General features: G+C 40.8%; 1 long non-coding RNA gene and 1 pseudogene across 1 annotated transcript; one reads left to right on the forward strand and one right to left on the reverse strand.

Moving 5' to 3' along the window:
* Window positions 1-10,387, forward strand: part of LOC116090067 — a 19,998-nt pseudogene extending 9,611 nt beyond the window's left edge.
* On the reverse strand, window positions 8,617-9,654 carry LOC116087387. Its single transcript, XR_004117414.1, has 3 exons — window positions 9,438-9,654; window positions 9,100-9,249; window positions 8,617-8,767 (listed from the first exon to the last, which is right to left on the reverse strand). It is a non-coding gene; the product is annotated as an uncharacterized LOC116087387 (long non-coding RNA).
* Window positions 10,388-19,701: the final 9,314 nt, after the last annotated feature.

Here is a 19,701-nt window from a genome sequence, read left to right on the forward strand (position 1 = left end):
CCACCCACTCACCCACCCACACACGGATTCATTGTGACATTTTTTTTTAAGTCTTCAAAACACCCAAGAGTCAACAGAAGCTCTGCATTCCCATAGTTCACAAGTCCAGGGGTCTTCCACGAGTCTTGGTGTAGAGCTCTTTCACAGTTGGTGGGAAGACGATGCAGGTCTTTCAACAACACTTTTGTTTACAAGTTCATTGGTGTGACCAAAGCAGGTGATGGTAGGATGTGCTTAATCGGTAGCAATATTGATAGCAGAAACTGCGAAAGGAAGGCTTTCAGTTATTTTTTCCTTTACAAATTCCAGAATTGTAAGCCCATTCCTACCCATACAAAGGGATATTACTGAATTCAGCCAATTCCACTAATTAAAAGCTAATATTAGTAACACTTGATGGCCAATTGAGTCGTAATAAAAAATGAAAAAAAAAATTGAACTCCCAGACCTCTTCAACCTGGCTCCATCTACTCTGTCTCTTTGCTGTTGCCTGAATGTCTGTGGACTGGCTTGCTGAGTAAAGTCTAGATACTTTGAATTTGTGCAGGAGCTACAATGAATAAGCTCCGTTACAGCACATGTGACTTCAGCTTTAAGGCAACTTGGATAAAGAGGTCACATTGAATTAATCTGTTTCATTGCCATCTGACTCAAGGCTTAGCTGGTAGCCATTTGGATGAAAATACCTTTTCAGAAACATTTAACGAATGAATACCAATTTTTGTGGAACTGCATTAAAGACAAAGCAATTCCAATTCAGGTTCCAGATAGGTTTGGCCCTCTCCTTCACTCAGCCTCCTGTCCCACCCTCTGTGAGTGAAAGAAAAATGGAGAGGGCCAAAGTCCAGTCTGTCCTCCTTGTAGAAGGCATTTTTGATCTTTTTTGAGTTCTTTTGATTTGGTCTTTCGTTCCTCCAGTTTTCTGATTGTTGTCAATTTTATTGTTCTTAAAATTTTATGCAAGAATGTTAAACTTTAATGTGATTTTCATCCATGGGCATTATTTTACCATAGCAAACCACCTTGAGTATATTTTATAGTAAGGAGAACATTTCTAAAATTACTGTGTGCTACCTGACTCTTTACGAAAGAGACCCAGTCAGGCAATTTACATGCATTAGCATGTAAAAAGGTAAAAGGCTGAACCAACGCAGGCAAAATTGGTCAATGTATTCCAAAACCTGCTGCAGCTCAAAAATGGCTTGTTTGCAAAGGAGCCTTATTGGGGACCGTAGACAGCTGTCATCCCTCCTGAGCAGTAGTGGTCACAATCATAGCTCAAACAGGACATGGGCTAGAAAAATTGAGTTTCTTAGAGTGGAGGGCTTCTGTAACTTTAGGGTAAGGCTTGCTACGAAGCCCAGCTTCCCACTCATTGCAGTGGCCAGAGAAGAGATGAGGATGAGGGCTCACATTACATACTACTTGGGGACTAAGTCATGCTGCTACCCAGAAAACAGACCCCCAAATCCAGCACTTCCCTGGGAAGCTAAGCCTATTTGTTTCTTTTTTCCATGTCTCAGTAGCCAAGTGAAGGCCTAAGAAGAGACATGCAAATAAATACTTGTAGAACAGACGAATCAGTGAAGGAAATGAATGAATAATAACCTTCCTCCTGTATTCTAACCTCTGAGGTAATTAAAGGCAAGTGTCCTTCAGTCTAGAAAATGTTGGAGCTAATATTTCTCTTTAATAAAGAGCATCATTCTGCTTTCGGGGCATCTGTAAGTCACACTAAGTGCCCTCTGGGGACAGATGCATTTCGTTTAGCATCAGTAGCATCTTCTGCAATGTGTGGGACTGAGGAATTAGAGAACCTCTTGGATTATTTCCACTCTACCAAGCATGCCGGTAAAGAGGAACAACTTAAATTTAATTCTCCTTCTCCACATCTTGCTTTTTTTTCCCCCCAGCTAAAATGAGATCTGTAGTGTCTTATAAGGTGTAACTGCAGTCCCCTCAGAAACTACTGAGGTAAAGTACACTTTGGGTTCCATCTTTGTTCTTGTCAGTACTTAGAACTGCACTTTAGTCACACTTCAGTTAAAAGTGTGAGTGTGATAGTATTTTCTTTTTTGCTCACATGACTCTGAGCCAGGCAATGAGCAAATACTTTTGGAATTATGGATTCATCTAGATAATCCTTTGAAATGCTTCAACAGTAAGAAAAAGATAGTGGGTAATGAATTAAAGGACAGACCTTAAGTCCTCTTATCCTGCCTTCAAGCTAGGCCAATGAGAAGATGACCTTTTGGAGCTTCCTTATTAAGGAAGCTCTCCAGTTTATGTTGAAGGAATCTTGGCCTTAGTTGGGTTTTCAAAATCTCTATGCCAAGCCAGTCAGTCTTCTAGGCCAAACCTATTTAACTAATTCTTCAAGCATAGTACCTTCAAGCAAACAGCCATTAAAATATTTACTCGGGAAGCTGGAGAGATGGCTCAGTGGTTAAGAGCCCTGACTCCTCTTCCAGAAGTTCTGAGTTTAATTCCCAGCAACCACATGGTGGCTCACAACCATCTCTAATGGGATCTGGTGCCCTCTTGTGGTATATCTAAGGACAGCAACAGTGTACTCATACATAAAATGTATAATTCTTTAAACAAATATCATTTACTCAGTAACCAGATATATTCTACAAGCTGGGCATGGTGTGCACATCTGTGATCTCAGCACTTGATAAACTGTGACAGGAAAGTCATCAATTAGAACCAGCCTGGGCTGTATGAGACCATGTCTCCTCTATGATCCGTGATCCACCTCACATTTAGTTTAACATCTAGGTTAGCATATTTTATATACAATGTTTCATTAGATGTTGTGTTCTGCATGCTTGGTACCTCCAGCCAGTACTTCTAGTTTGAGAGGTTCTGGACCACACTGAGTACGTAGCATCTGATGCTCTGGCCTCTTCCTGTCCTGTTCCCTGATATCCATGCTCTGGGATTACCTGACTCTGGCTCTATACTGTCACACCTTTACTGGCAAGGTGTTTATAATTTATCTCACGCAGCAGCATCCAACATTTTAAAAACTGGATGGAAAAAGTACCTCTCATTGATAAAACCTTTTCCACCTCCTCAGTCAAGCCAGCTGGAAAGTATCCTTCTAGACAGTATAGTCCACTAAGCGTAACATTTAACACAGTCTTCTACAAATCCATTTTATCTGTTTCTCCTCACTGAAGTGAATTGAAGTTTTGGTCTAGATCTCACTCTTGTGAGTACTACATAATGCTAGAAAGCAAACTTTGCTTGCTCAACACATAGCACGGTAAAGTTATTATTAGGTGGTGTTGGGTGATAAGCTTTCTGATTAAGTTTCAGTCATTATGAAACTTAGAAAGTAATCACTGTTCACTGATAAAGCCAACAGTTAGGTCCCGTCTTTATACAACTGTAGACTTCATAAAGCTCCACACAGATCTCTGTTGTGGGTTAGTAATAATGGTAATTAATTTTTGTATTTCCCGATGCCTGGGATAAAAGCAAACAGTCATTGCTTTACTAGGCAAATATTGCATATATATATATATATATGGCAGCTTACAAGTTATAAATTGATTTTGTGCATAATTTCTTTAGATACACAGGACAATAAGAATGGTCTTTGCATCCCGATGCCTAGCAAGGGCACTGTTTTGCAATAAATGATTGCCATTCAGTGTGGTACTCATCAAATGCTGAATGCCTCATATATTCAGTGTTCCACAGTTACTTACTTATTTTCACAGTATAATAAATGTGGCAGAATTTTAAAAGACTGGAAATTGGCGCCAAGTAAAAAAATGGATTGTTACATTTATCTGGTACCTCAGTTCATAAAATGCCAATATGCATATTATTCTCAGCTGTGGACACAATGGAATAAGTCTGTATATCTCTCCAGTACCCATGAAAGAGAATATACATATGGTAGGCAAGATTTAGCCTCCAGGTTTGAGATTGATCTCGTGTTCCCAGGCTGGCTTCAAATTTCCAGGCTCACGTGGTTCTGCTGCTTTAGCTACCTGAACTCAGAGCATATGCTAGCACACGTCGCTTGTTAACTATACTATTTTTCCCATTGTGGGCCAAAAAAATACAAATGAAAATTTTATAGAGACCATGCCTATTTTATAGGCAGCTTTATTTCTATAGAATATTTGTCACGTCTTACACTTTATAGTTAAGAACGTACACACGATCATAACGTGTTCCTCTGTGACCTGGGCAAATGTTCTTGTATTATTAACATGCCCTCATCATTCAAGTCTTGACTGGTTAAATTAAGCATTATCTCATTCCTTGTAAATGAATAGTATGGAATGCAGACATTCTTATTTCATGGCAGTTACTCATGACTATTTCGTGTACCCAAAACTATCTGATACTTAAGAGGTAGTTAGTATTCACTCATTTGCACACATGGAGCAATTGATAGCTGTATAATGCTTTATTTAATGCATTCTTTCCTAAATTTTACTTCTCTGGCAACATCTCCCTTTGTTCTCCCCAGTGCTGAATATGGGTGGTATTTGGAAAATAGAAGATGGTCAGAATAAGGTAATCAGTCACCTGCATTCGTGGCCTATTTTGTAGTTTAAAATCAATTTCCATGTGTTTTCTCTTCTGCTACCTGGTATAATATAACTCATTGAACTTCACCAAAGCAGTAGAAGAAATACACTGGCCTTAACTATATGGATTGTTTTTCATTCAAGCCTCATTATGTTCATATATATGTTTTTACAAAGCATGTTTTCCTAGAGCAATCGTTGTGCCTATAGCACATAGAAGCATAGAACTCAGCTACTATTCTGTACTCACTCATCAACACTGACTTGGAAGTTACAGTGTGGAAGTTCATGGTTTACGTATTCATACATTTTTTGGTTACCTGGTAATATCTTGTTACCTGGGAGTGATCACAGTTAAGCATCACACCCTTGGTACAAAAAAATATGTGCAGAGAAGGAAAGTAATGTTACTCAGACATATATATTCCCTGGCATTTATATCAGGGCTTGATCAAGTGCAGGCAATGGGCCAGTGTAACTTTTTCTTACCTTTTGAAAAGGTTTTTTTTCCTTTTAAAAAGAAAAATATATGAGACCAAGGGCCCACAAAGCCTCACGTCCTTACAGTCTGATGCCGTATAGGAAAAACTCTATAGTTTCAGATGCTAACCATGCATGATCACCAATGTGCTATGAGCATGTTACTTTTTTGTCATTTAAGTTAACTTCCCTTTTACAGAGGAAGAGGAAGGCACGAAAAAGATTTAGCCTGTTAAGTAGTCCCCAGATTCTCTCATCACTAATCTTAAAGGTGGGTATTAAACCCAGGAGTTTCTTTGGTGAAATGCACCAAACTACTCAGCCACTACTATGAGCAGGGGGTTCAGATCTCATTTTGTCCCCAAACCATCCTTAGAAAGTCCATACTCTGCTCACCTAAGCCCAAAGAAGGAAGGTGATGCTGGCTGGTGCTTCTCAGAAAGTTGGCACATCTGCATATTGCTTGTCTAATTCTTCTCAATGTTCTGGAACAATTCTTCATATTTTCTCTAGATAGCCTGACATTGTTTTCCTCTACAAGCCTGATGCTTTCCTTTTCTTGTCAGCCTAGGGCTTCTGAGGTAGGGCGGATGAAAATACAGTATCTGTATGAATGCTTGTTCCTAGGGGAATATCAAGTCAGACTATATACACTGGCTGGATTTTGTTCTGTCTCAAGTGGAGCAGATGCGAAGAGAACTGGAAGTTGTAAAACATCAAAAATTTAACAAAAGGCTAAGATCAAGTTTAAAATAGACCCCTGGACAATACTATCAATCTAAAAACGTATTCCTTTATAGGGAATGGCAACAATGAAAATTACATCTCAAGTGAAGACAGCTTAAATAGAAATATAAGAAATGGAAAGGGGTGCTGGGGTTAAGGGAGTCTCATCTTCGAATTTCCCTTCTTGGTCTTGGATTTCTATCCTTCCAGAGTTCTGGGCCATAGACCTTTATCTCTTAGACATTCTGATGCTTGGATTTAGCTCAGGTTTTGTGTTTTATGACGTACGTAGTTCTTGGGTTCTTAGACGCCACAGGTGTCCTGTAGAAACAGTCCCTCTCCTTTGGGTTGTCAGCATTCTGTCCAGCCAGCTCAAGATGGGCCATCTATGTATCTTGGTCCTTTTAAGTCTCAAGTTGCAAAACTTCTGTCTAACACTTGGGCGTTCACTTCAGATCCACTTGAATCCTGACTGGACGGAATGATGTATTTTGTCTTAGATTATTTCGCAGGGCAGTCTGGTGTGAGGAACGGCTCTACAGGTGACATTCTGGACCTATTGGGAAGGGGCTATGAAGCATGACACACATGCACACACACACACACACATACACACATATGTATATACACAAAGAAATATCCAAGAGAGGATTACTTTAGAATACAAGAGAGAGACAGAGACTTGTAAAGAGACTGAAATGCTCACAGTGAACAGAAAAGAGGGAAGTAGAAGATAGAAACACAAATGCAAAGCAACAGAATGATGGTGAGATAAGAAATCACCAACAGCAAAGAGACACAAATACAAAGGAAGAAACAAGAGAAAGTGGCCCAAGAAAGGCAGGGAGGAAATGTAAACAAGAATGAGCTAAGGATAGAAACAGCAGAAAGGAAACTGAAATGGTGCATCAAAGGACTGACAAACAGAACTCAAAGAACAAGTAGGGTGAGCACAAGAAAAAGAAAGGGATGCATACAACATGTGATCCAAAGGCTCAGCCATGAAAGGCAGGAGTGAAAGAAGAACTAAGAGAAATAGGAATCAGATAGAAAAAACAGAGGCATAGCTAATCAAGACAAGGCAGACCACACAGGCACCAGAGAAAGTGAAAGAAAGCTCAAAGCTCTACAAGAAAGACATGCAAGGGAAACATGAGAATAGGTAAGACACACTGCAGACAAGACAGAGAAGATACAGACATCAAAACAGAAAAGACACACAAAACAAGGAAGAAATAGATGGAACAAAGAATTATACACAACGCAAGGAAGACAAAGACACACAAAGCAAGGAAGAAATAGACACACAAGGAAGAACAAGGAAGACATAGGACACACAAGGAAGAAGTAGACACACAAGGAAGAAATAGACACACAAGGAAGAACAAGGAAGACATAGGACACACAAAGCAAGGAAGAAATAGACACACAAGGAAGAAGTAGACACACAAAACAATGAAGACAGACACACAAAACAAGGAAGAAATAGACACATATGGAAGAAGTAGATACACAAAACAAGGAAGACAGACACACAAAACAAGGAAGACATAGACACACAAGGAAGAAGTAGATACACAAAACAAGGAAGACAGACACACAAAACAAGGAAGAAATAGACACACAAGGAAGAACAATGAAGACATAGACACACAAAGCAAGGAAGAAATAGACACATACGGAAGAAGTAGATACACAAAACAAGGAAGAAATAGACACATACGGAAGAAGTAGATACACAAAACAAGGAAGAAATAGACACATACGGAAGAAGTAGATACACAAAACAAGGAAGAAATAGACACATACGGAAGAACTAGACACACAAAACAATGAAGACATAGACACACAAAGCAAGGAAGAAATAGATGGAACAAAGAATTAGACACACACCAAGGAAGAGATAGATACAAAAAACAAGGAAGAGATAGATACAAAGCAAGGAAATAGATATAGCAAAGAATTAGACACACAGACCAAGAAAGAAATAGGTACATAAAACAAGAAATAGACACACAACACAATACACACTAGTGGTTGGAGGAAGTAAGCAAAGACCACCAGAAAGAGGGTAATAACAAACAGGGAAGGGAAAAGAAAAAAACACTGCCATTAGTACAGTATACTAACTAGGCTATCTACACTAACTACTCCTCTACTTATATGATAATGTTAAATTTAAGGTTTCCTCAACATAGGACCATATAACACGCATGTCAACTCTGCCAAATGGCTTAGTCATGCAACTCCAGGACATACACTTTTATTTGCTAGGCACTATACTGAACACTTTCCATTCATGATTTCCTTTGACCCTCACACATAGACAAGTCTTAGCAGAACTAAATTGGCAAAGGTCATACAACTAGGGAGTATTACATTTAAACACAGAATGAACATTTCAACATTCTGTTACATGGATTAACAACTTCTGTAAGCAGCAAATGCTATAGGCAGCTGCATATTTTAATTGTCAGCTTTGCTTTCCCCTTCTATTTAAGAAAACGGGCTTGGTTTTTACATCCTTCACAAGTCGAATGGCTGCTTCACAGATGGAGATAACAACTATAACTACTTAAGGCTTTCCAATATTTAAGCCTGTAAGAATGGTAGGGTACCAAGCCCCCCCCCCCAAAAAAAAACACAACAAGAGGCTAAATTCCCCTTGTGATATAACTGGTAAGCAGATAATAGTTTGAGTTGCTGCTGTGAGGTTGGTAACGTAAAAGCCTGTTCATCTTCCATCGTGTACATGGCCCTGCCTTGCATTTATCACATTAGATGCTCTCCACCCAGCACCATCTTCCAGCAAATGCAAATCCTCAGGACTGCAGTGCTGGTGGCTTACCTCATTCTGTTGCTTATAAGATGCTGCCAGTCAGGCATGCTGATCCTTGAGTCGTATATGAAGCTGGCTTCCTTCTGTGTGTTCACATTTCTTGATCATGCTGAAGACCCAATTTTCTGTGCTGCTTTGCAGGGAGAGTAATATTTGGTAGATGGCACTACAAAGAACAAAAGAAGCTGTGTAAATGTCAAGCAAGAAGTACTAGAACATCCTGGCTCTTTAAATTCTGCCTAGTGATATAGATACTTCTTTATCAGTTCCAGCCAGGTTTTCATTTGTTGTTAGAGGCATTCATCATCAGTAATGTTAGTGATGCCTCAGAGTTTAAGAGCACTGCCTGCTCTTCCAGAGGTCCTGACTTCCCAGCAACCACAAGGTGGCTCACAACCATACCTAACAGGATCCGATGCCCTCTTCTGGTGTATCTGAAGATAGCAACTGTGTACTCATAAATAAATAGGTAGGTAGGTAGGTAGATAAGCTACTCACTTGTGTATTATATCCCATGGGTAGGGTAGCTCAGTGCATCCTGAAGTATGTAAACAGCCAGCAAAGGTCTTGTAGCTTCCAGGGAAGGGACCAAATAGAGCAGAATGGCTTCCTCAGAAGGTCAGTGCCACTATTGCAGCAGCTTTTCTCCTGGAAGAAACATTTGCACCGTTTACTTACATTTCCATACTACCTATGCACCCACTTTCACAGCCTTACAGTGAGATACTTCCCTGGTAGTCAGGAAGCTATTCTTATCAAAGCAGGCATGGGAAAATAAAAGGCTGACTATAATGGAAAACAAGATCAAAATAATTACACTCTTCCAGAAAACTTACCTATTTTTGATGTAGGGTGGCAGTCGTTGAGCCTTTGTCTTCCTTGCTGGGTTCAGGAAAGTGGGTTCACTGAAATCTGGGCTAGGCCTGTTGCCCAGTGGTGGTGAGCTATTCCCCTGGAGGATCCTCATGCCCCATCTCCACCTAGGAATCATCAAAGGGAATAGGTCGCCAGCACTGCAAAGCAACAAGCCCATACTTCTTGTGTGTGTGTGGCGGGGGGCGGATCTGGAAAAGAGGTGAAAGGAAAACCGAGATCAAGAACACTGGGAAAGTTGTCTTATTATGTAGTAAGCAGCAGTTGTATTAAATCTTGCAGACTTTGGGGGTGGGGCTTGGAGAGTGGATCCTTACAGATTTATAGATCTTAATGTTAACTAAGAGACCTGAGAATTGCTCCATCTGAGCTCTTTCAGGCTTTTATTCTGTCACCTACCAATGAGTGATCCTTTAGATTATAGGTTGTTAAAGCCCTTGTACATTCAAATACACTGGGGATAAAGGGACTAAGCAAATGAGAATTATTTCCTTCTTTTAATTTGTGGTTCAAGTAATACCATACATTGGCCAAGTGAATAGAATTGTGTTTGGCTCAATGCGTATGGTGTATCTGTCTATAGCAACTGGTGTAGCATTGGACCGAGTTTGAGGATATTCTGTGGCCAGAATTATGACAGGCCTACAGAATGTGACAACAGCCATATCTATTCCAGCAAGTACAAAAGGCTAGGGTGCCAGAAACTAGCCTTCATTCCTCTGATAGTCTATCTTTTAGGCATTTCAAAGCAGAAATGTTACAGATTGGTCATAGAATGGTGGAAATGGTTCCAAGGCCTCATCAGAAGGCAAGGGTCTCATTGATGTGTACTGACTATGCCAAGAGAACAGGAGATGGAGAGTGCTTTATTGATTTGCCTCTCTCCTTCTCTGATGAACTGAAGATCAAATAGACAGAAATTCCCAAATAGGAAGTTGTCCGAAGTACCTTTTTTTTTCCTCTATGTGTCCTATAAGCGTTTTGTTGAGATTAGCTAGGGCTTGAAGGGAAGATCTGCTGAAATGGAATGTAGCCTGTATCCGCTGCTGATAGTCCGGAGTCTCACATAGGGACTGTTCCTGTGAAGAAAGACAGGACTCATTAGACTACAGAAACTGTTGGAAAATCCATATGAAAATAATGAGGTATCTAGGAAGTATAACCTGACACATTAGACCCTTAAGGGCAGAGACTATCTCAGTCAACCAAGTAATGGGAATACCTTTGGCCCAGCACTCCTCACTCCTCTAAATCCAGGTAATCCTTGAGGCAGGGTCACAAAACAGACTCCAAATTCATCGCTGAAAAACAATTGATAGTTATACCAAATTGTACAAATGATAATTTGATTACTAGCAATGCAATATTCATATGCACAGGCCAGTGTTTTCAATTGGTGGTAGGAACTCAGGGGATGAGTGGTTATGTTCTTATGGATCCCCTAATTCTTAAGAGATGTGAAAAAAAAGTCTTTGAAATTGAAAGCATGCCTACATTTCAAAGGCCTTTCATTTCTTTTCCTTTTTTGTATATTTTAAGTACTCTATCTGCATGTATGCCTGTGTGCCAGAAGAGGGCATCAGATCCCATTACAGGTGGTTGTGAGTCACCATGAGGTTGCTGGGAATTGAACTCAGGACCTCTGGAAGGGCAGGCAGTGCTCGTAACAGATGGAGAACTATCTCTCCAGCTCTCTTCTTAAGTGAGCTTTCTTTTTTCCTGTTTTATTTAAAATTAAGTAAGAAAACTTTCTGATGACTACACAAATATAGCCATCTTCCCCTGGGATGAGCCAGAGGACTAAGTAAGGGACAGGCAGAAGAGGTTCACTGGACTGGGAGAGCAGGACACAGGTTGGGCAGTGGCTAGGTTATATGGCAGTAGGCATGCAGAGACCTGGTCTGGTTCTGCCACAGGGTTTTGCACAGTCAGCTGGCAAAGTCCACTATTCCTACTTAATGAAGGTGTGATTCATAAGCACTTTCAAAACCATTTGTTCTATAGGATTCTTTGATTACAAACTCCTAAGTCTGGGTCAAACCATTGGCCAGCTTGGGAGAAAGCTCATTCTTAATGTAGTCCAAGCAGCCTGAAGATGGTGATAGTGGGCTAGGGGCTTTCCGTTCCATGATTACTGACAGTGAGGGCTGAGTCAGGACACTAATTTGGGGAATTCTTTGTATTCTCAATCATGGGGACCAAAGATGGCCTCCAGATCCTTAGTTCTGTGGGATGCGACCTCCTAATAAACATCTCAGCTCATATTCCAGATGTCCTACTACATGTAGTGTGTACTTTACGGAGCCATTGAGATCATGTAGGACCATGTTGCCATGAGGGACTTGACCGTGATTAACGATCTGCCTGCTCACACAACCTGATCTTTTGAATAGGGAACTGTCAGTGAGAGTGGGTTTACTGTGAATTCCAGCAGTACCTTCCTCCAGGCCACTAACTGGAGTCTGAGTCCTAACCTCTACTTAGGTCCATAGGAGGCAGGTGGAAAGCTCTGGATGCCTAGGCAAGCCTAGGGGGGAAGAGATGGGTTCAGTCTGTACATACTGGGGTAGCCAATGGTGCTAAGGTGAGACAGAAGCTCTAGCTAACTGTCTTTTTTGTTTTTTGGGTTTTGTTTTTTGGTTTTTGTTTGTTTGTTTGTTTCTGTTTTTTGTTTTTTGAGACAGGGTTTTTCTGTATAGCCCTGGCTGTCCTGGAACTCACTCTGTAGACCAGGCTGGACTGGCCTCGCACTCAGAAATCCGCCTGCCTCTGCCTCCCAAGTGCTGGGATTAAAGGCGTGTGCCACCACCTCCCAGCTCTAGCTAACAGTTAGTGCTCCACACACTTTCCTTAGCGTCTCTGGAAGCTTTGTTCCTTGCTAATGTCTCCTTCTGAAGCAGTTACTTGCACAACAATGGTCCTTTTTTTCCAAAGAGACTCAATAGCTCTAGTTGCATTTTCACCTTGTCAGCCAGACAATACTAAGCTTTTGGAGTATGGGAAACATGCTGCGAAGGAATTAAAAGGGTTAAAGGGTAAAGGGTTAAAGGGTAAAGACTTAAAAGGGTTAAAGTACTAGAAGGTCATTTGCAAGTACAAAAGGCAAATGCAAAAAAATGTTAAGTGTTATGGATGGGTATGTTTTTTCAGCTAGACCATTTACTACCCTGGAGTCAAGTGTTTGTTGAAAGTACCCATTGAAAAGTGCTGGCAGGCGGCAGGAGTCGCACGGGGCTTTAATTCCTGCACTCTAATTGGGAGGCCGAGGCGGGTGGATCTCTTGAATTGAGGCCAGCCTGATCTACCGAGTTCCAGGATAGCTACGCAGAGAAACCCTGTCACAAAACAAAACAGAGAACAAAACAAAATTAATGAAAAAGAAAAACGAGCAAGGAGGATACATAAAGTAGTCCATAGCAAAATTTCTTCATAAAACATATCCTCCTTTGTTGTCTCTTTGTTAAAAAGATTGTAAACTGCAGGGCGGTGGTGGCGCACGCCTTTAATCCCAGCACTTGGGAGGCAGAGGCAGGCGGATTTCTGAGTTCGAGGCCAGCCTGATCTACAGCCAGGGCTGCACAGAGAAACCCTATCTCTCTGGAACCGCCCCCCACCAAAAAAAAGAAGATTGTAAACTATAAAATTCTCTCTCTGAGCTGATAGAACCGTCCCATGGTCTGTTCTGGGCAGAAATGCAGTAAAAATTGTTGAAAGAACCAAATTATCAAATTTATATTCCCAATTCACAAGGTCACCCCTTGCTACCCTTGGCATATAGCCAAGCATAATGGATGGGGTCTTTTAATATTCTTTCTGTGCTTCCATGAGGTAAAAACAGATGGCATTCAAGTAAGCCAACCAGACTACCCAGATGGTACTAATAGTAGTCTGGATCAACAGGGCAAAGTAAGCAAGCACACTTCCCTCTTTAAGAAGTCAGGAAATTTCAACCCCAGTAGACCTCCTAAAATACTTACAATTCATACAAGACAGTACTTCATCATGGTTTCCTAAAATGATCTCAAGTGTGCTTATGCTACATTAACTCTTAAACAACATAATCATCTCAAGGAAGAAAGTTTGAAAGATATCATTGCTTCTCATTTTAGCGTACCCTAGCGTAATAAGGCTGGGTACACAATGTTAATTAACTCTACAGTTTCACTGCCATACTATGCATTGTGTATGTATAAGTTGAGAAGAGCTAGTGACTTATTAGTCACTTTGACTTTCCAGTGGGTGCCACAGAAAGAAACTCGATTGGGAAAAAGATTGCTTAGTAGCTACAAGGAAGTACTTACTGTAGTCTAAACAGCCAGAGTCTGATGTAAGTGAGGAGCAGTAGTGCAATCTGGATCCTGCACTGGATGAGTTCCTTGACCATCCTTCTCAGAAAAATAGTATCATTTCTCAGTAATGCCGGAGAACTGCCATTTTCATCAGCACTGTCATATTCAACACTCAGCAGCGGGATGGCATGGAGGGTAAAGGCACTTGCTGCCAAGCCTGATGATCTGAGTTTGATCTCCAGGACCCATAAGAGAGATGAACCAGTTCCCATTGTTGTCTGGTCACCATATGAATGAAAGAAGATTCGCAGGAACATGCATGCACACACATACACACACCCATAAACAATAGTTTTCAAAAGAGACCTTAAGTACTTGGCGGCGGCAAAGCACCCTTCGCACTAGAGAAAGCTCTTTTCTTACTAGGCAGGTCTCTCCTTGAAGTGTACCTTTGTTTAAAGGAATGATTGGAGCCTGGCGTACATATTTTATTTAAAATGTAAAGTAGGGAAACAGATTGCATCATCTCTAAAATAAGTTCCCACTTTAGGGTGGTTCTTTTCACGCGACTTCAAATTATTGCCAGAATTTAATGGTGGATAGAATGAAAATGAGTTATGTGATGGCCTATAATTTTCAAAGGCGACTTTACATGTTCTCGAAATTAATCCGTCCACAGCCACCTGTTAAAATTAAGTAGGGGCTGGTGATCAATGTGTCAGGCAAAATATGAGGATTAAAAAGGTTTAAGTCGTCTTCCTAAAAGTTAATCATACTAAAGGCCACACAAAGATTGATTTTTCATTTTGTTAAACTGGTAGTACGGACCAAGCAAAGATACTTTTTTTAAACATTCTGCAATAGTTGCAGTGATCCATCCACAGACTCACCACCCTCAGTACACTGAGAGACACTGCTTAGTCATCAGAAACATAGGACAAATGACTATTTTTACTTCAGAAAAGCTAAAGATCTCACAATCAATCCACCCTGCAATCCAAGTGCCTTTCTTAATAAAATTATCAATAACTTTTCTGGCAGTTGGTACTGTAGAGTAGCAATATGCAAAATCGAGTTGACAAGTGCTAAACTTCCTTCTCTGGGAGACAATTCTCAGTTCATACTGGAAAGGAAAGCCCCAAGTAAAAGGTGGCAATCCAACACACTGAGTTACTTGCCTGCAATTTTTTGAACAATAAAGCATTAATAAAGGTAGGCAAGAATGGTTCCTGGCCCTAGAATGTGCCAGCAATTGGAATTGGAGTAATTTAGAAATGCAAGTTAAAGAGCAAAGGCTCACCCACCTAGTTTTGGCCTGCTTTTGCTATTCAGTGTAGAAATACATCAAAGTTTATTAATGACACATAGGGTGTTTTGGGTAATTAACATTACCCAGAATAATGCAAGAAGAAGTCAAGGTGTCTTTGTTCAATGGGACCAAGGAGAAGGCAACTGAAACATTGTATAACTATATAAAGTGAGTAAACTGATGGCTTTTGGTGTTGCTGACTTTAAGTCAAGAGAAGGGCTTTGCCCAGTCAATTACTGTCCAAACAAAGAGGCAGAAGGGATGGAGTGATGGAATGGGGAAAGGGCACAAACTCTTCCTTAATGATGGGTTTGTGAGAATTAGTGGTCCAGAAGAGTGGTCAACGGACAATCTAGGGGGACTGGGCAAAAGGAAGACAATATAAAGTATGAGATTGTGACTAGTTAGGATTTTATATACCAACAAAGCAATGCAAAAGGGGTCGAAATATGGGTCATTGTTGGGTGTACATACTGCTGCACTTTATTATATCAATAGGAAACTAGGAGGGGATTTACTCAAATCAGAGTGGAAAATAAACCACCCCGAACTGCCATTGTGCTATTAATAGTCCCAAAATAAGTTTAGGGAATAAAGCAAGCCATTCGTCAGAGTCACTGTGCTCATTGACAGTCCCCAGTATTTTAGGTAACTCAGCAACCTCTGCAATAATGTAAAGGGGGGTTATGAGGACATAGCATTCTAGACATTCATAGTTATAAGTATGCATACTAACAATTCTGGGACTTAGTAGCCTTGATGGTATGCAAAGAAAGCACACAGGTCCTTGACTTTTTTTTTGCACAGTAATCATCCAAATGCTGAGGTTATGATTCATAGTGACTACTGCTCAGCAGCCCCCGTCAAAAGGTAGGCACTTCAGAACCTTTGCTGCTATACAGGTCCATATGTGTAAGGGTCAATATTACTATAATATTGTCAATATTACTATTGACAAGAGAAGTGCTCAGAAATAATTAACATGCCTCTGTTGTCAAAGGAGTAAAGGATGTAAAATCCTACTCCGAAGGTAATGAAGGACAGCTGCATTAATGCACTAAGTCCAAACCTCATAAAGCACTTCGTAAAAACCTCTTTCTGCTTTAAAGCGGGGAAGAGGGTACAGTAGTTCTCTTAGAAGTGCTTAGACAGTGGGCTTGTGAACTTTCCAAATGAAAGAAGTCTTGAGCAGTGACACTTCCTGCTGAAGGTGATAAGGGAAGTGAGTGGGATCCTTTTCTAGTGCACAGAGCAGGAGGCAAGGCATATGCATACATATAATATATGATAACAGTCCAAAAGAATGCAGCCTTAGTTGATCAGCATACCCTGACACACTGCAAATAAAAGCTGAAGGAGTACGACCTTTGTCTACTGGCAAAGACAAAGGAAACTTCACTGTATATTAATGGCCCACGAACAGGAACCTTGTGGGATACATAGTATCCTTTGCGGTAGTGCAAAAGATACAATGGTCCTAAAAGGAACAAGGCTGTGGATAACTGTAATTTTACATATTAGCTGCCCAAGTATTTTTATTAAAATGAACGAATCATGTCCCCGTTATGTACATTAATGTTCGATGGGCATGGTGTGAATTAAAACCACACCCTTTAATGCAAATATTAAGTCTTTAATAGACAGCCCTGGAAATTAAAGACTGGAAAGGAGGGGACATCCTTATCCAGTGTCCAGGAAGATTCAGAGGCCAGAAGATTAGTGACCCTTGCTGTACTGCAAAAGGGTTTGAGAGTAGGATCATATCCAAATGGAATGAGACGTGTGCAGTGAATGCACACTAATACGCAAGGTACATGTTGTGGCCGTTACAGTTTTACACTGCTCAAACAGTCTTTGACAATGTGCATTCCCTGCTGAAAGGGAAAGGCATAAGGGCAGGAAGTGATTCCTTCTGTAGTGAACAGAAAAGGACAACTACAATTAGTCAGTATTAGCAAGCCACAAAACGAGACCTTATAGTCAACAGCACTTCTGTACTTCAAAGGAAAGTAAAACTGATCCTACTGAAATTGCCAATATGGACATAAATAGTTTGAGAAAGGGGTTTCAAGTGAACAGCACATAGTTCCATAAAGCAAAGAGGATATGAGTGATCAGAGACAGAAGTCTTACCTTGAAGGACCATTGACAGTATTGGAATCATTTCAATCTATAGTCTTATGAAAGAGGCTTTATATTAGTGAGTCCCCTTGCTTTGATAAGTACAGGAGTCCTGATCTAAAAGGCGCAACTGTGGACATGAGAATATGTACAATACAGTTAACACTGTGCACATTTACTACATTTAAGGATCTTAAATACTGGACACCTCCTGCTGCAATACAAATAAAGGTAAGGTCTTGACCAGATGCATACTACTACAGTGAAATGAAGTATGCACATTTACAACTCGAGAGACTGCAGGGCATAGTGGTGGAAACCAGATATGCCAATACTTGTGAAGCACAGGCTAGATTCTGAGCTCAAGGCTAGCCTGGCCTATATACTAAGTTCTAGGCCAGCCTGGAAAATTGAAAACATAACAGATTGAATCTGAGTTCAAAGGTCTTCTTGAATACAAACAAAATGACTTAGTTTGGTTTCTTTATCCAATGCTTAGGAAGAGGGACAAATGCAGCTGTGCACACAAAAACAGGCACACGTGTTTACATTACAGGTGGCATTGCCTGTAATTCCCATAAGTGGGACTGAGAAGCAGGAGGATTAAGTTCCTGCCCTCCTGGGGCTACATAAGAGACACTGTTCTCTCAAACCACCACACGGGGGGGCTGTAGCTCTATGAAAGAGTGCTTTACTAGCGTGCACAAGACTGGAGGTTTGATCCCCAGCACAGCAAGAAGACCAGAACAGAGAAATGGTCTTATCGGTTGGCACCCTTTATGGTCACCCATTAGGGTATGAGGGTATGGGATCTTGGTTCATAACAGAAGGGAACTTGAACAACTGCACTTTTGCACAATTGTATAAGAGGCTTTTGGTAATCAGCACCCTCTTTACATAAAGCAAAGGTAATATTAGGACCTTGAGAAAAGATTCAGCTTCTACTCAGGATTATCCACATAAACTGTCCCAGTGCAGAGGTTTTTGGCTGAAATAAGGGGAGCCTGTGGGACTAGTATACAATATCATGATCAAATGAATGTATCTCCATCAGTTAAAGAGATGTGACCTGGGGGTGATAAGCACCCGTGCCAGCAATGCAAACTGTATATAATACCCCCTTTAATGGCCAGTGCCTTGAGAAATGGGACTGAGCACCTTAACTGTCTGGTAATAGACCTGTGTTTTGCCCCTTTGTTAAATGCACATGGGGCTGGACTAGCTAGGGTCTAATCCAATGGATAAAAATTTCAGACATTTAGAATTATTCAGTGCTCAAGACAATAAATGAGAAAAGACGAGTGAACACTGCTCAGAAACTTGGGACTGTGACTACTGCAGCAATGACAGATGGTTTTTCCTTCCTTAAGGACAGGAGACTTGAGAGATGGTGCCTCCATTGCAATTCTCCGATATATAAAACTCTTGTTTGCTTGGTGTATCATGATTAACACGAGGGACAAGAGTTCTTTATTTTCTTATCCATAAACAAGTAAAGTAGGACTATATGCATTATGTAAAACTCGTGACTCTGGAAGTCAGCATGGAGGGGGCCCACGAAGTCAGCATGGAGTGGGCACAGGGTCTAGATAGGGATATCTCAGTCTTATAGGCTGAGCTATGGGCATTGCATTTTAGCAATAGGACTATATGCATTATGTGAAACTCGGGACTCAGGAAGTCAGCATGGAGTGGGCATAAGATATAAATAGGATCTCAGTCTTATAGACTGAGTTATAGGCATTGCATTTTAGCAATAGGACTGTATGCATTATGTGAAACTCCGGACTCAGGAAGTCAGCATAGAGTGGGCATATGGTCTAGATAGGATCTCAGTCTTATAGGCTGAGTTATGGGCATTGCATTTTAGCAATAGGACTGTATGCATTATGTGAAACTCAGGACTCAGGAAGTCAGCATGGAGTGGGCATAGGGTCTAGATAGGATCTCAGTCTTATAGGCTGAGCTATGGGCATTGCATTTTAGCAATAGGACTGTATGCATTATGTGAAACTCGGGCTCAGGAAGTCAGCATGGAGTGGGCATAGGGTCTAGATAGGATCTCAGTCTTATAGGCTGAGTTATGGGCATTGCATTTTAGCAATAGGACTGTATGCATTATGTGAAACTCGGGACTCAGGAAATCAGCATGGAGTGGGTATAAGATATAGATAGGGATATCTCAGTCTTATAGGCTGAGTCATGGGCATTGCATTTTAGCACTAGGACTGTATGCATTATGTGAAACTCCGGACTCAGGAAGTCAGCATGGAGTGGGCACAGGGTATAGATAGGGATATCTCAGTCTTATAGGCTGAGCTATGGGCATTGCATTTTAGCAATAGGACTGTATGCATTATGTGAAACTCGGGACTCAGGAAGTCAGCATGGAGTAGGATAGGGTATAGATAGGGAGTGGGCATAAGATATAAATAGGGATATCTCAGTCTTATAGACTGAGTTATAGGCATTGCATTTTAGCAATAGGACTGTATGCATTATGTGAAA

The sequence above is a fragment of the Mastomys coucha genome, chromosome X (assembly GCF_008632895.1).
Source record: "Mastomys coucha isolate ucsf_1 chromosome X, UCSF_Mcou_1, whole genome shotgun sequence".
NCBI lineage: Eukaryota > Metazoa > Chordata > Mammalia > Rodentia > Muridae > Mastomys > Mastomys coucha.